The 17,252-nt window shown below is 33.9% G+C and overlaps 1 pseudogene; it reads right to left on the reverse strand.

Moving 5' to 3' along the window:
* The window catches only part of LOC115985639, a 54,680-nt pseudogene extending 46,989 nt beyond the window's left edge, over positions 1–7,691 (reverse strand).
* Positions 7,692–17,252: the final 9,561 nt, after the last annotated feature.

Genomic DNA, 17,252 nt, shown 5'->3' on the forward strand with positions numbered 1-17,252 from the left:
CTGAATATGTTCAAGTAAACTACCCACTCTATCAGTATGAGGATCAGTCTGTGCTTGCGGAATGCTAGCTTATGGAACTTCAGGAATAGCATGCGAAGTAGGTGTGGTATGTGCAGGTGTCTCTGACTCAGGGGCAGATGGAGTAACCGGAGAGAAGTGTGCACTCTTTGGTGTTTTAGAGGAGTGACTTTTGCTAACTTGAAGAGTGTACATGGAAATAGGACACTGACGGGTCAACATTTTTCCATCTGTGGGAGGAACAATGCCTTCACGAAGAATGAGCTTCATGATGAGACTGCAAAATGGAATAATTCCTCAAGCTGCAATTCGAACCGCAGTCTTCCTTATGGTGTAAAAGATGTGAGCACAAATATCAATGGGGGCTCCTGTAATAAGATCACAAAGGAATTGAGCTCTCCCAAGATTTATGAATGTAGTGTTGGACAATGGGTAGAGATTAGTGAACATGATCAACTTCAGTGTGGTCAGCTCTAGTACAAACTTTGCGGTGCTGATGGATGTGCCTGTATTGGATACTTCATGATCAGATCCTAGGATTTGTAAAATGTCTTGAATCTCTAGAGTTTGATCATTGTACGGAGTTAGATCCACATTCTGAGATCTAGTGATGCCGAGAACATCTGCAATGGAGTTTGGGGAAACGCCAAATTCCTTTCCTCTGACCCAGAAAATAAGTTCAACTCCAAGATCACTTGCATTGGAGAAGCATTCTTTAACCAGTTTATCCATTGGATCGACAAAGTTCCCAAACAAGTTTGCCCAATCTCGTGACTCAAAGATTCGAGGGACAAAAGTGGTCCCTAAGGTGTTAAACTCCACCACCCGTTCCACTATAGGAGCTGACTTGTCAAAGATGTTTGAGTAGATGTGTGAGGTAAGCGGGGTTCTAAATCTCTCCTCATTGGAGTCTTGAGATGACTATGATGAGAGTCGAGTCCTTTTAGCAACTGAGGTTGCTGGATCGTCAGCGACAATGTCTTTTCCCTTAGAGGATCGACGAGACATCTGCAAGAAAATAGGCCCACAACAAAGAACCAAAAACAACACCATACAAGATAAATATCAACATGATTCGATGCAAATAAGAGTGAAAACCAGAGAATTGAATACACAAATACTAACTTAAGACAGTTCAGACCCAAGCAAACCACCATCAATACTAAAGTGCACAATACGACAGGTGCAGCAAAATGGTGAAAGTGTAATAGAGCATAGAGAGACACAGATTCAAAAATAACTATCAATTAGACAATCTACCCTGACCATGATATGCATACAAAGACAGCATTTGAACATTAAGAACAGATAGCATAAAATAGACCACATAAAATTTCAAAATGAAGGATCAGAGCACCCAAAATAGAGCACATGGCAATGAGACACAGCATTCAGAAAATGAAGTTGTATTAAAGGAATACTTTCAAGATGCCATCACACACATGTTATGTTATCATAAAAACACAGTAAACCAATGCCGCAAGCCAACTTCAACACCCAAACAAGTGAAAGGAGCAAGTATCAGAACAGGCAAATACCAAACCCATTTAACAAAAGAGTTTGAGAATCAACAACAGGCAAATATCAGAACAAAGAAAAAAAAAACATTGTGACCAATCATCATGAAAACAGATGAAAAAAACAACAAACACAACTAGCCATACCCATCAAACAAAGAGAGGAATGTTTCGAACACAGTATCTATCCAAATGGCAAGGAAAACATTCATTAAGCAGGGAAAATGAGATGAGGATAACAAGACCCATACCTTTTCTTGATGATTTTGAGAAGAAATGAAGCACCAATGAAGTTTGAAAATGGGTACACGGAGTGTTTGGGAAAGAGACAGTTGAGAAAGAAGATGAATAGTCACAAAAGTTTGAGGGAAAAATTAAAAAAGATTTAAAAACTGCCCCTATTTTTGCCAAACACACGATTTTCGCGATTGAAGTGAGTCGCCACCAAGTCACCAGGTCAAGCCGCCAAAACACTCAAAGACAGAATTTTGAAAAAAATTTCTAAGTGTTTTCGCGACTGGAAGGTCTACCCGTGAGGGAGTCGCGAGCTGAGCAGCGAAAATCTCTGAGTAACCCTCGCGACTGGACCTTCCACTCGCAAACAAGTCGCCAAAAATGACCCGCGAAGACGCGACTGAGGCACGTGACTTGACTTACCCGCGACTGAGTCGCCAAAACAGGGTAAAAATGGATTTTTGAAATTTTCAGATTTTTTAAACAAAATACTTTCCAAAAACACCTAAAACACTCAAAAATCTTTTTGTGCTTGAATTAATAAGGATTGAGCATGTGAAAACACATTTCATCAAGTACAATCACACAAATGAATATGGCATTTATTGAACATAAACTTGTGTGTTGTGTGTGGATATCAACAATGAGATAGTCCTTAGTCTAATGTGAAGCTTCAATGATCAATTCAACCAAGGCATACACAATTAGCACTAGATCATGTGATCCATCTCAATTATAGAAATATGTATATATGACCTCCCACAAAACTTGATAACATATCTTGGAGCTTTACATTTGACTCCACTTTCAATCATAACATTTGATCTTTTTGATCCTTTTTGAGACAATCACCTCTCATTGTGATAGTGATATTTGATATTCCACTTTAATGAACTAGCCTTTGGATTTTTGAATAAACATTCACTTTAATTTTAGGTCGCTTACCATTTTTCCAAGTTAAATACTAGAATGTGCGACAGGCTTTTGCAGCTCAAAATCTCTTTTCATTTGGAGATTTACATTTGGTGAGCTCTTTTTAGCAAAAACAAAAATATAGAGTGGGAAGATATATAGACACAAGTCTATACATGTCTCAAGATCATCATAACAATTCACTAATCATTCATGACAAGTTTGAAGATCTATTTACAACAATCACATAGATTTCAAGATTTCTCCCACAGTGATATGAGTGCAATGAAGCAAGATATGCTCGAAAATGCACAAAGCCATTAGCACAAAGGTACAAGGCAAAACAAGTTTTGAGACAAAAACTCAACAATGTCAATCAAACTTTTTGATTTTCTAATTTTTATGTGATTTTTGGATTTTTGACACTAGAAGAAAAATATTGATCAAAAACAAAAACAAAATCAAAAGTATGCACAAGTAGACAAGCAAACAACCATCAGCATAAACAACAAGCAAACAATCAAACATCGTCGCAAAGCATAGGAAGTATTAATGCATGGACATGTTGTAATGCTTATGCATGAATACCCTTTTTCACCCACACGTCACTTGCGTTTGGGGTGATTTCCTTATAGGATTGGGTACGGGAGTTAGGGCTTTCAAACCTTCGTGAGAAGCTTTCCAAGCAATTGGTGAATGCACCAATCATCTTCATCACGTTCATCATTCCGGGATCACCATTTTGATATCTTGATGGTTCTCCTGCCCAAATTCTTCTATCATTTCTGGATCCTCGTGACCTTTGAGAAGTTGCATTATTCTTTGCTATCAGCTTTTGACAATTTGGTCGAGTATGCCCTTGAAGTCCGCAATGATGACACACATAAGTTGATCTAGGACCTCTTTGTGGTCATGGATGAGAATTGGCTCGAGATTCAGACCTACCCACAGATTGATTACATGAATTCAACAACCGTTCGTTCCCCACATTTCTCTTCTCCTCTATCTTGGCCTTCTCAGCAGTAGGACCAACATCAGCTGATTCTTTGGCCTTTATAAACTTCACTTCTTTAGTAACATTTCCAGATGAGCTACTTCCTCCAGTATATCCCAACCCGCATTTGTCTGAAAAGCTCTTTTGAGATGAAATAACACCATCTAGCTTCTTGGTGGTGACCCTCTCAATTTTAGTATTTGCTTACACAACCTCTTGCTCAAGAAATCTCACTTTTGTGTAAGCTTCTGACAGCTCACCATTCAGTGTTTCTATCTCACATTTGGCCTCCCTATATCGGATTAGGAGACTTTTATAATCCTCCACTGCCTTCTTCATTTTTCTCACAGCTGCCTTAGCCACCCTTGTGTACTCACCCGACTTCTCCAGGAGTGAGTTATAATTCTCTTGAAGATTGGCTGTGCTTTCATCTTCTTCAGCATCTGATTCTTCAACAATTCCCAGTGATTCTTCATCACTATGTTCTCCAAGGTCTCGTACAAGCAGATTCAACTTGTCTGAAGACTCAACATGAGTAATAGTCATAAAAGCTGAGTAGTTCCCCTTTCCATCACAGCTTTCCTCAGATTCTGAGTCGGATGAATCCGAGTCACTCAATGTCATGGCATACACTTTGCCTTTCGATTTCAAATAATTCGGACATTCTTTCTTAAAGTGTCCATGTCCGTTACATTCGAAACAAGTGACACCTTGTGTAGGTTGGGATTCTTTTCCATCTTTCTTTTTGAATTCCCTTTTCTCCCTTCCTGAACTTTGAAATTTTCCTTTATCACCAAATTTGCCATTATTTTTGAATTTCAAGAATTTTCTGAAATTTTTTACAAGGTAAGCAACATCTTTGTCAACCACATCTTCTCCCGATGAGTCATGATCTTCCACTTTCTCATTAATGGTCTTAAGAGTAAGAGATTTACTCTTCTGTTGATTGGGCAGCGACATCTCATAGGTCTGAAGAGAACTAACCAACTCCTGGACTTTGATGTCATCAAGGTCCTTGCTCTCTTCAATCGCTGTTACTTTAGCACAAAAACTTTCCGGCAATGATCGAAGGATCTTCCTTACAATTTTAGAGTCCTCCGTTTTCTCTCCCAAATTGAACTTGCTGACAATCACCTCATTCAGCTTGCTATAGAAAGAGTCAAAAGACTCATCCTCACTCATTTTTAATTCCTCAAACCGAGTGGTTAGCATCTGCAGCTTGGTGTCTTTTACCTTCTTCGTGCCTTCGTAAGTGGTCTCCAATATCTCCCATACTTCTTTAGCAACAGTAATGTGAGAGATCCTGTGAAATTCATCTGGAGACACACTACAGAAAATAGCATTGAGTGCTTTACTGTTAGCATTAGATGCAACAAGTGATGCCTTATCCCGTGTAGATTTAGCTTCCTCAGGCCTAGTCCAACCTATCTTAATAGCATCCCAAACAGATTCATCAATAGAACACAGAAAAGTTCTCATGCGAACCTTCCAAAAAGCAGAATTACTACCATCAAAATATGGAAGTGCATTTAGGGATTGAGACCGATCCACAATGGTAAACCACTAGAAGTGTACCCGTTCTGATACCAAATGAAAGTTCAAATATGTGTATAAACACCCTTGAACGTTTAGACCCCCAATTAACAAATTAACCAATTCAAGCTTTATGTCAAACAACTAGTGTGCGGAAAATGAACACAAGCTATAATATAGAATTGGATAAACTATCTAAACCAAATTAAAATCACAATCCACAGCAGATAATAAAAGGTAAAGATAAAAGGGAAGGAAGATGCAAACACAAAGACAACACGCGATGTGTTATCGAAGAGGAAACCGAAACCCTCGCCGTAAAATCTCTCCACCGCCCTCCAAGCGGTAAATAATCAGCTAGAAAATGTAGTTGGGATACATGGACAGAAATAGACCCTCCAAGCCTAATCTACCCAGTGCACCTAAACCTCCAAGCTTCTTGCTCCAACGAGGTTGCGCTGAACCTTTTTCTTTTCTAGCATCAACCAATGTAGATTGGTTCCTTCCTAACTGTTTCCCAAAAAACCCAACAGCCCTCTCACAATGATGAATATGGTGAGAACAAGGTTTTGGTAAAATGCCTCTCAAGGATTTGACAATGGAGAGGAAGAGAGTTGAGGAATTTGAAGAGACTCTAATATATAGATTGTAGGTGAATCAATCTTGTTTTTCTTTAGGGTTTCTCTCTCAAAATTCTCTCTGGAAGCTCTCTTTCATTTGTGGGTATAAAGGGTATTTATACTAGAGTGAGAGAGGAATGTGAAACGTCAGGTTTTACAAAACAGGGGTGGCTCGTGGCTTGACCTCGCGACTTGACTGAGTCGCGAGATCCAGTCGCGAGATAACCGTATGGCTAGTTGTCCTGTTTTGTCCTGTAGTGCTCCAACTAGCATGACTGTTCACCTTCTGGCACACTTGGCATGTGTGCTGCGTCTGGCGACTTGAAGCCGCGAGTCTCTGTTTTCTTGCTTACTCTTGAGCAATCAACACTCTATCTCACTCACTACCCTTACAACAAACCCACCTAAATACAGGGTTACTAAATGCTGAAATACAAACAAATTTGGCACGGAATAAAGCCAATAAAATGGTTGATTAAATTCAACCTTACAGATATTAACATGTATAGAATTCAGTACTGATGAAAGACGATTGCATTCTTGTAAATGTCACCATGCGGAACATAATCTGCATCTTCAAGAGCTAATGTACTGTTATCTGTCCTTCCAGCCTCCCAAGTCAAAGCCCGAGCCTTATCAAGACGTGCTTCTAGCCTCTCCAGTTTTTCATCTCTCCTATTCTTAGCTCTATTGTCCTACACATAGTACTTGTAACATAAGGCACATCCTCTAACATGAACACAATTTACATTTAGGCATGCAAATATATGTGTAGAATTAATAATTATCTAATAGATCGGATATATGCATCATTTCTCTCATAGTAAAATAATGAATAATGAAGATATAGAAACGGATGAATAATTATAGACAAAATGAAGATTACAGCAATGAATGAAGGGAATGCTGAATTTGTCTGCGATGAAGAAGGATCAGAAGTAACCCCAAGAAAAGTAGTCCATGTCCCTGCATATGATGAGAAATTAGACCAAGACAGTCCTTTGGAAGAAAACTTTGTTATTACCATCACAGAAACTACAGCAAAGGAAGCCACAGAAAACCCAATAACATTTGTATTTCTCCTCATCTCTCTCTCTTGCTTACTTACACACACACAGATTATGTGGCTGTTGCAAAGAGTCTACGGTTATATGAGAAAACCGCCTTCATTGGCATTTAGCAACACCTTCTATGGGTCTGCTAATTAACAAGTGTACTCCTCATAATGGAGGATAGTTTTGTATTTTCCTTGCTGAATTCTTAAGGAGGTTCAATTAACATTAAATAAGCAGTAAAACTGCATTAAATGTTGCAGAAATTTCAAATTGTGAATAATGTAGATATAACTCATATAAGAGTGCAAAAGGCATTGAAAAAATTCACTTGATCACTTCTTTGCAATGAATAAAGTACCAAAAAAATAAAAGGGTAAACTTTGTATTAAAATTTGAATTTTTTTTTTTTTTTTTTTTTTTTGAGAATCTATTATAATTTGAATATAGGTTCGAGATGGCAATAATTAAAAACAATAATTACCAAAACAATTAGAATTTCCCATTAAAATAATAACAATAATAATAACAATTCAGACAGGCTTCTTGACAAATGCGAAAAGGATGGAGTCACCAAAAGAGTGAAGACCCATTTTTTGAGGAATATAATTCGTAGCTATACTGTACCACTCTCTTTTTTTTTTTTTTTTTTTCATTATTTTTTTAAAATTTATAATTCCATTGTTCTCCTTGCACTATCAATTCAAGCAAGATTTCAAATATATATATATATATAACATTGTTCTACTATGGTTTTGTTATTAAAAAAAAAAAAAAAATGCACCATTACCTGATAATAAAGAACTGACATTACAAGATTATCCACCCCTCAATAAATGGGGTTTTGAAACAACCCAAATATAGCTGTTGAACTGGAAATTGTTTTTCCTAAATAATTTAAAAATAATACTAATAAAAAGAGGACACCTTACAAGGAAAATTTACTATTTATAAAGTTTTGTTACGCTTCCCTCTATTAATATTGTTGTTGAGATTCAATGAAGTCTGGAGTCAAGCAACTTGGTCGAAATAGCTGATTATAAAAAAAAACTATAAAAAAAAAAAAAACAAAATGGTTGAAGTAGCTAATTAAATAAACAAAAGTATAGCCGATGAAGAATTTTCCATATGTATTTTGTGGGTAATTCTACGGTACCCCTCTTTTTTTTGGGTATGGTATCCATTAGTAAGCAACCTGCTATATCAGGTTATCAAAACATCACATTTGATGGTACCATTCTTATATTGTGTAGTACTAACATCACATGTTATTGTACTTTTGTCACATTTAATGGTTCTCTTATTTTTTTCTCACATTTGATAGTACCATCTTCACATTGTACAGTACCAACATCACATGTGAATATACTTTTGTCACATTCAGTAGTTCCTTCATTTTTTTTTCTCACATATGATGGTACCATCCTCACATTGTGTAGTATTAACATCACATGTGATTGTACTTTTGTCGCATTCAGTGATTCCCTTATTTTTTCTCACATTTGACCCTTATTTTTTCTCACATTTGATGGTACCATTCTCACATTGTGTAGTACTAGCATCACATGTGATTGTACTTTTGTCACATTCGGTGGGTCCTTTATATTTTTTTTCTCACATTTGATAGTACCATCTTCACATTGTGTAGTACTAACATCACATGTGATTGTACTTTTGTCATATTTGGTAGTTCCCTTATTTTTTCTCACATTTGATGATACCATCCTCACATTGCGTAGTACCAATATCACATGTGACTGTACTTTTGTCACATTCAGTGATTTCTTTATTTTTTTTTTCTCACATTTGATGGTACAATCCTCACATTGTGCAGTACCAAAATCATATGTGACTGTATTTTGCCACATTTGGTAGTTCCTTTTTTTTTTTTTTTCTCATATTTGATTGTACCATCCTTATATTATGCAATACCAATATCACATGTGACTGTATTTTGTCACATTTGGTGGTTTATTTATATTTTTCTCATATTTGATGATATCATTCTCACATTGTGCAATACCAACATCACATGTGACTGTATTTTGCCACATTGGGTAGTTCTTTTTGTGTTTTCCTCATATTTGATTGTACCATCCTCACATTGTGTAGTACCAACATCACATGTGACTGTATTTTGCCACATTTGGTGGTTCCTTTATTTTTTTTCTCACATTTGATTGTACTATCCTCACATTGCACAGTACCAACATCACATGTAACTGTACTTTTGTCCAATTCGATGGTTCCCTTATTTTTTTTCCTCACATTTTATGGTACCAGCCTTACGTTGTGCAGTACCAACATCACATGCGACTGTACTTTTGTCATATTCGGTAGTTCCCTTATTTTTTCTTATATTTGATGGTATCATCCTCACATTGCACAATACCAACATTACATGTGACTGTACTTTTGTCACATTCTGTGGTTCCCTTATTTTTTCTCACATTTGGTGATACCATTCACACATTGCGCAATACCAACACCACATGTGACTGTAATTTTGTCACATTCGATAGTTCCCTTATTTTTTTCACATTTTATGGTACTATCCTCACATTGCGTAGTACCAACATCACATGTGATTATACTTTTGTCACATTTAGTGGTTCCCTTATTTTTTTTTCCTTACATTTTATGGTACCAGTCTCATAAAGTGCAGTACTAACATCACATGTGACTGTACTTTTGTCACATTCGATAGTTCTCTTATTTATTTCTCATATTTGATGGTATCAACATCATATGTAACTGCACTTTTGTCACATATTATGGTTCCTTTATTTTTTTTCCCACTTGAATGGTACATCTTCACAATGGGGAGTACTCATTTTCTGATTCTCTGACTTTCTTCTCCTCTCTCTCAGTTTTTCTATAGTCTACTCTTTTTCTTTAGTTTCGTCTCTCTTAAATTCTTCTCCTCCAAACCATCCACAAGAACCTATCTAGAGTGACAATTACTAAACAAAACCCTAAGCAAGACCCACAAAAGTAGAAACAAATCCCTAAACTAACACCTGTTCTAGAGCCATACATTTTACCACAACTTGTGCATATGTCAACTTGTAATTTAATTATAACACTTACACATGGATTCCACATTATTGGTACTTAATAAAAAGTAATTCAATCACCACTTAATATGTGTGTAAATTGTGACAAAGTGTGTGCTCTTAAATCTTTTTCATGAACTAATGGTTTTACCTTCATTTTTATGTAGAATTACACACACTTTTGTGTGTTATGTTTCCTGATCAGTGGCTTAAGGGGCCAAGTGACCATACCCCGAGCCTGACTAAGCTTGGAGTTTTTTCATGAGCGAAAAATTTAGGTACAGTATATTAAGTTCTTTAATTTAATTAAAATATATAGTCATATTGACTCTTATATAGTCGGATACGTATAAGTTAACACAACACGAATCCGAAACATGAACATAAATTGCCACCCCTAGATTTCATAATATATCTCTGTAATTAAATATAGAAAATATTGGAAATACCACAAAAATATATGATAAAGTAAACTATATTATATATATATATATATATATATATATATATATAATATAAGGAAAATTTTGAGAATTTATCAAAAACAAAATATATCAACCTGGTAAAACAATCAAATATATATCATCAGATACCATAGAAAATATCAGCTAATATTAATATCTAGATATTGTTTTTGGCTACAATATCTAGATATTGTTGAGATATCAATAACAATAGCCTAATCCAGTTCTCTGATATGTGAAAAATATATATATAAATAAATAAATTCTTTGATGTGACCCATATTCTTGGCTTAACAAACCTTGCCTAATATGTATAATAATCAGTAGAAGTTTGGGATTTTTTTTCTTTTTTTCTTTTAAACTTTTTGTGGGGTTCCTTACCTAATAATTTCCTTTAGCAAGTTTTTTTCCCTTTACCCCTCATCTAATAGACGAATTCTAAGATATCTCCTATTTATTTATTTACCTATTTTTTTGATGATCTAGATATCTCCTATTTAAAAGCATGCATCTCCATGTATTACTTCAAAAAAAAAAAAAAAAATTAATTCTTCCTTAATTTATTTATATGGTTGCCATTTACGAAGGCATAAAATAATTGAAATGGGGTATGTGATTGTGATCCTTAACTATAACCTTCGATATATTTTAACCAATAACCTCCTATATTATTTTTTCATCTGATAATTCGAAAACCCAATTTTGTTGTAGTTTAATGTTCAACAAACACGAGAGCGTTATATTTGGGATGCACCAAAATTTAGACATAGACTTCTGTGAGTTACATTTAACTAAACATAGATACTCTTCTATGTATTGATTACAAATCACCGACAAGCTTGGGCAACTTCTAGATTTGCATTTATATTCTCATTTACAGAGAAAATTAAATGTACGTAAACAAGCCACAACACGAATATAGAATGAAGAATGACTACGTACAATTGAAAGTCCTTTCACCGAAACCTACCTGAAAAATATTTACAAATATGGTGTTTTCTATTGATTTACAAATATATAAAAGGACTATATTAATACTTTTTTTTTTTAATATTATTGAAACTAGGGTCCTAATCCTTTCAGCCAAAAATAAAGAAAAAAAAAAACCTCTTTATTTATTTATTTATTTATTTATTGTGTATTAGTGTATAATTAAATTTGGGAAGAGCTTTATTGGATTGAAACAAAAACTTTCAAATTGTATGATACTATTATTTTAGTTGATGTTATATTTTTATTATGAAAAATTTTTTTATGTAGAATTTTTTTTAAATTTTTATAATTTATATGCTTATAAATATCAAATTATGTCAATAATTTTGGGTCATGTTTTTTTTTTTTTTTTTTTGAGCCAAAACGGTAGGGGTCATGTTTTCTAAATGGGTTGTGTATGTATCAACCCAACTGGGATTGCACAACATTTTTTTTTTTTCCTGGCTAAAACACAAAACTGGTCCTCTAAATTTCTTCAAATTTCATTTCAACTTTCTAACTTTAGCTTTCATTCATTTCAATCCTTAAAGTTTCAAATTTATTCAATTAAGGCATTTCCGTCAACTTTTGTTAAAAAATTTAAAGAATAGTGTTAATTTAAAATGGAGTATATTGTTAAGGGTATTACAACTTCCACTATAATAAATTTACAAATGAGATGCCATCATCAGATGATGATATTTAAATCAGATACTTTAAATTGCCATATAAATTAAGTTTTCCAACCCTTCAGCCTTCACCTCCAATATAAATTAAGTTTACAACCCTCATTTATTTAGTATTAACAAACCGTCGATGAAGATAAGATACAAAATCATTGTTTCGTAATATATTACAATGCAATTATTATTAGTTTTTTGTTGCAATGATGTCCTTTTTCAATGAATAACATCATAGCATCTATAAATAAAAAAAATTAAAAAAAAAATTCATCTTCCATTTTGTTGTGAATTTTAGTTTTGATGATAGTCATAGCTGAAAATGTTCGCTCTATAGTTTTCATTTTCTTCTCTCTCGGTTAGGCTGCTTAGCCGCATAAGATTTATTTATTTATTTATTTTTATCTTCAATGTGTGCATCTACAACTAGGTAAGAGAAAAATTATTTTGTTTAAATTTTTTTTTTTTTTCAAAAGCTGGGTTGTTTGATTTGGGTAAAACTGGTTAATGGGGCTTAAATTCTTTTTAGATTTACTATTTAGTAATATTTGTTATTATACTAATTTTTGGGGGCTTTGTTAATTTTGTTTTAAATTTTAGATCCATAAATTTTTTATGGTCTTTAAAAGGATTGATGATATTTGTAGGGGTATTGGGCCCAGGAGCTCATTATCCATGTATGTATTGGGCCTAAATCCCAAGTCGAGGACTAGAGATCGTCCGAGAAGGAGTAAACATTATCAAGGGAGCCCGTGTTAGTAGATGACGAGGTCAGTTTTGGTCATAATGGCACAAGAGGGTAGGGCGAGGACAAATGTCACCTCAGCTAACCAAAGCCGAGGTCCAAATAGGTGGTCTGCCGTACAAGGGGATGTTCTAGGAAGTTCTGCTAACACGAATAAGTATTGTAAAAACAAAGTACAGAGGAGGGTCCTAAGATATCTAAGGAGAAAGCTACTACCACCACATTAATTACTTTGCAGCTAATTCTCTGGCCACATTAATGTGGAGGTGATACCTGAACAGTGGTTTTTAGCCTTACAGTTACTACCTAAAGATTTTAGGAAGGTGCTGATGGGATAAGTATCAAGATTAACCATCTGGCCTACACGTGGAGGGTGGAGATGAAAGGAGGAAATAGTATAAAAGAAGAAAGAAGTAATGAGAGAAAGGGATTGGAAATTTGTAAGAGAAAGTACTATAGCAACTTGAACTACATCTGTAACCATTTTCAATCAATATATACAAGAACAGACCTCCTCGGATTGTGCCGAGGACAAATTTACTTAGATAACTCAAATCCATTTTTGTTTGATTATCTTTTAAAATCCATTCTAACTATTATCACATTTATTAGAGCCTAGTTTTCCAACCTACTCTCTACAGATTCATTGTATTGGACTTATTGGGCTTGGATCAAATCATACTTTGGGTTTAGGGTCCAAAACGCATCCCTACAATATTGTTAAGGGAGTGTAAGTATAATTTTATTGAAGAGTAAATTGCAAATTACACTTCTAAAGTTTGGGAATGTTTGGATTTTACATTTTGAAGTTTCAGAACTTGGATTTTACCCCTCTAAAGTTTGTGAGTGTTTGGATTTTACACCCTAACATTTTAGTATTTGGATTTAACTTCCTAAATTTTTGGAGTATTTAGATTTTACTCCCTAAAGTTTGATGGTGTTTGGATTTTACACCCTAAAATTTTAGAATTTAGAAGTTTAAAATCCAAATACCCCTAAATTTAGGGGGTAAAATCTAAATTATGAAACGTTAGGGTGTAAAATCAAAACACTTTCAAATTTCAGGGTGTTAAATCCAAAGTCTGAAATTTTAGGGTGTAAAATCCAAACATCCCCAAATTTTAGGGGTATAATTTGCAATGGGTAAGACTTAGGTACAATACTTATGTACTGTTTCTTAAGTTTCCATTTTGAGATTCTACCATGTGGATTTTTTCTCATGGGATGAGAGTGTATTTTTTAATTAAGTTGCCACATGGTTAAATCTTAAGATGAAAACCTAAGGAATAACATCTAAAGTACTGTACCTAAATTTTGTCCAATTAATAATTTGCAATTTACCCTTTATTGAACCAAATTGTTAGTTCCTATACATTGGGGGTGGGTGGGGGCATTCCCCGCCAATGCCAATGCTTAGCTCCGTCCTGCTCCATACTTCCCCAAGCCCTAGCCTTCAAGAATTTATGAATAATCTTTATTTCAATATAAATTAAGAAAAACAAATGAAATTGTTCCATGGATGTTGTTTCTTTTCAACCCATAAAAATTATGAGAAAATTTTATGTCAATTCCTATACTTTATGAAGGGTAACTAGGGCCAGCCCTAGGTTGGCCACCATCACCTAGGGCCCCTACTAGAGAAAGAGCCTCAAATTTAGGGGGGGAAATAGTTTCTTTTTATATATATATATATATATATAAATATATATATATATATTTTTTTTTTTTTGGAGACAAAAAAAAATTAGTTCTACATTTTTCCACCACTTTCAAAAAGCCCAAAGAATACAGTAATGCTAAAGATAAGACGAATTAAATACATAAGTCTTACAAATAGTGAAATAGATGTGTTACTAATCAAAAGAAATAATTCAAATAGGAAAATCTTAAAAATGCTATAAATTTTAATACATTACCTCTATAAATTGATGTGACAATAGATATAATTGGTGGATTAGTGTTAAAGAAAACCTCAAGTTACAACTTTGCAAGCCTCAAGATATAAAATTTATCATATTTTAGGCATCATTCATTCAAATTTCAAATATTTGTTTATTAATTGTCTTCTTGAAGTTTTACTGTAAAATTTGTTATAATTCTAGCATTTTTCTCCAAAAAAAAATTATATTAAAAAGTAAAATAAATAGATGTTTTTTTCTTAAATTACGATATAAAACATTAGATAAATATAATTTAAGTAATACAGTAACAAAAATGCAACATTTGATGATATTGCGGAAGACCTCCAAATCTGTGGGGCCAGCCCTGATAGTAAGAAATTCAAACGTAATTTTTCAAAAGTAACAAATTCATTCAATTAAACTACAAAATCTCAAAAAGTAACAAATTAATTTGCATTTTAGCGTGACAGGTCTTAGACTTAGTCTCAATCCGAGAGAGACAATTTGTAGTGCCATCATCAAGCTGCTTCCTGCCATCGTCCGCCACCTGCTCCTTCAGGCCGTGCACCATTATCAATCTGCCGACAACAAAAAATGGTATTTCAGAAAAATCTGTACAAGAGAGCAAATGATATTATAATTTTAGGCGATACACTAATGATATATACAAACAATGGATCCACTCCTTTTAAGTCTCACAACATCACATTTCCATTTCAGCAAAACTTCAGAACCAACTCATGCATTTTGCCCTACTCAGAACCAACTTAAAATGAATCATTCTCTAATCAACACTTACCCACATTTCTCCCACCAACACTTAACCGTCTCACCCAATTGTAAGAACTTAACTTTACCGGTGGCAGTGGTGTCTGGCGAGCTGTTGGTGGAATGCAGCCAAACGGTAGAGGAAAGCTGATCATACCCCGTGTGAGTGGAGGAGTAAGTAGTGATTGGTAGAACATAAAATAGTACAGAAGATTTGCATTCTTCTCGTATAGGACTTAAAATTTGTTTACTAAGATAGTTTTAGTTTTTTTATTTTTTTATTTTTTTTAAAGAAAACCTGTTTCATTTAGTATACCAGAAACGTGTGGCACTATAATGGAATTAGGGCTTATTTTGCTACTTTTTGGAACTTCAAAGTTTAATTTGTTACTTTACAAACTTTGGGTTTAAAATAAAACAAACCAAAAATCATCATTTCTTTACTTGTTTGCCTATGAAACTAATGACATTGGAAAAAAAAATATTCAATCATCTGAAAAAACAAAACAGAAAGATAAATTATATCAAATAAACTGTTAGCATATGAAAGCTTTTAATTATCTGCTATTGGTTGAATTGCTTAGGAGTTATCTTTATCTTAGCTATTGGTTGTTATCTAACATTTCAATTTATAAGTATTTGTTATTTAGAAGGATAGAAATTGCCTTTATCCTTATCAGATCAGTAGGATAGCAGTTGTAGGAATTGTTTCTATCGTGATCATTTAGGTGTTGGTTTATTTTTAGGTTCAGTTGTAAGCCTATATATGACCTATTATGAATATTGAATAATAAAGAAAGATTAGAATTTATCAAACCCAAAAACCAAGTTTTGCTTCTTCATTAGGAAGGTCCCAATTATCCCTCAAAGTATAACCAGAAATTAGGTGCAGCTCGTGGCCAAGAGGGTCGTATCAATAGTGAGGATGGAGACAATGGCGAGACTATGACAACTGAATTAGGGAAGTCAAGATTAGAGTAAACTTCAGAGCTATGAAGGTGAGCTTTTTTACTCCTTCATCACTTTAGATCCTGACAATTTTTCTGCTGGGTTTGATTCACCAATTTGTTGAGTGATGTATCTAAGAACATAAATTAATAAATAAAATCAGTTTCATAAGATACAAAATTATGAATTAAATAATGATATTTCACAAAAGTTGTATTTCACCTCAAAACCAGGTACAATTAGGAGATATTTTCTTCTTGGGGTTTCAACGAATCTTGCAACATGTATTCAACATTAATTGTTGCTATTATGAGATTGAGATTGAATAATAAGTTATATTGACAATTTTGCTTGAATTTGTATATGTGGAATGCGATCAACAATTGGACACAATATCATGAGTAACTATAACAACACTAGTGGGTTTTGACAACTGGCAGTGCGAACGCAACGCAATCATTATTTTGGGCAAGAAATGTTTTGCGCTTATTTCCACCTAAAAGAACCCAGTTTAGTAACCGCTTTATTTATTTATTTATTTATTTTTTTTTTTTAGAGAAAGATAGAGAGACTATGGCTATGTTTAGTAACCATTTTTTTGCCTCTATTTTCTAGTTTCAAATTTTGGTTTTATTTTTTTATTTTTTTTATCATTTTTTTAATCCAAAAAACTTGTTTGGTAACCAAAATCAAATAGAAAACAAAAATTGATTTCAAATCTCAAAATACTAAGGAAATTGAAAACAACTATTTACCTATTTTCAACTTCTAAAATAGCCCATAAGCCAAAAATAATGAACCTGCACTCAAGTTCAAAGTCTCTCTCATCTACACAACC

The sequence above is a fragment of the Quercus lobata genome, chromosome 4, assembly GCF_001633185.2.
Source record: "Quercus lobata isolate SW786 chromosome 4, ValleyOak3.0 Primary Assembly, whole genome shotgun sequence".
Lineage (NCBI taxonomy): Eukaryota > Viridiplantae > Streptophyta > Magnoliopsida > Fagales > Fagaceae > Quercus > Quercus lobata.